Genomic DNA, 1,229 nt, shown 5'->3' on the forward strand with positions numbered 1-1,229 from the left:
TGCTGAGGAGAATGCAAAATGGTACAGCCACTATGGAGAAGAGTTTGACATTTTTCGTATAAAGTTAAATGTGTCATTATCGTATGCACAGCAATCCCACTCCCAGGTAAGGGAAATGAAAACGTATGTTCACACAAAAACCTCTATATGATTGCTTTTCGTACCTTTACTCATAATCATAGAAAAACTGGAAGCAATCAGGATGTCCAACAGTTGGGGAAAGGAAAAAATATGGTATATTCATTCATACAATGAAAACATACTCAACTTTGAAAGGAATAAACAATGTACTCAACAACGTGGATGAACGTCAAAAGCATTATGCTAAGTAAAAGAAGCCAAACACAAAAGACTACATACTTTATTATTCCATGTGTATGAAATTCTAGAAAAGACAGAACAACAGTGATAGAAAGTAGATCATTGGTTACCAGGGTCCAGCAGGGGGTAGAAATTGACTTCAAAGAGGCATGAGAGAATTTGGGGGTGGGGGGCTGATGGAAATAATCTCTATTTTGATTGTGGTAGTTGCATGACATTGGTCAAGACTCATCAAACTATATATAGGCCGGACAATTAAATTCACGAATTCATCCTAGAAAAAGTGCTACATACCTCATTGCTGAATATCACTATGGTCACCTTCGAAGTACTCCTCTTGGGAAGCTATGCACTAATGCCAGTACCTAGTCCACCCTTCAAAGCAATTTTGGAACTCTTTTTCTAGAATGGCCATCAGAGCTGTCATCTTACCTTTGGTGTCCTGACTGTCATCAAAAGGTCTTCCTTTTGGGGTGACTGGTTCGCTCAGTTGGTTAGAGTGTGGTGCTAATAACACCAAGGTTGCCGGTTCGATCCCCGCATGGGCCACTGTGAGCTGCACCTTCCTTAAAAGAGTCAACTATCCAATTGTAGCATGAAAGCAACGTGTAACCAATGACCATGGCTGTTCCCCAATAGAAAAAAAGTTTTTAAAAGTCTTCCTTTCAATATTTCCTTTATCTTCGGGTAAGGAAAGAAGTCATTGGGGGCCAGATCAGGTGAGTAGGGAGGGTGTTCCAATACAGTTATTTGTTGACTGGCTAAAAACTCCCTCACAGACAGGGCCGTGTGAGCTGGTGCATTGTCGTGATGCAAGAGCCATGAATTGTTGGTGAAAAGTTTAGGCCTAACTTTTTCACGCAGCCTTTTCAGCACTTCCAAATAGTATACTTGGTTCACTGTTTGTC

At 40.7% G+C, this 1,229-nt stretch overlaps 1 non-coding gene across 1 annotated transcript; it reads left to right on the top strand.

Moving 5' to 3' along the window:
• The first annotated feature begins 796 nt into the window (after nucleotides 1-796).
• TRNAI-AAU (transfer RNA isoleucine (anticodon AAU)) lies at nucleotides 797-870 on the top strand. Its single transcript has one exon. It is a non-coding gene; the product is annotated as a tRNA-Ile (tRNA).
• Nucleotides 871-1,229: the final 359 nt, after the last annotated feature.

The sequence above is a fragment of the Hipposideros armiger genome, unplaced genomic scaffold (assembly GCF_001890085.2).
Source record: "Hipposideros armiger isolate ML-2016 unplaced genomic scaffold, ASM189008v1 scaffold_103, whole genome shotgun sequence".
NCBI lineage: Eukaryota > Metazoa > Chordata > Mammalia > Chiroptera > Hipposideridae > Hipposideros > Hipposideros armiger.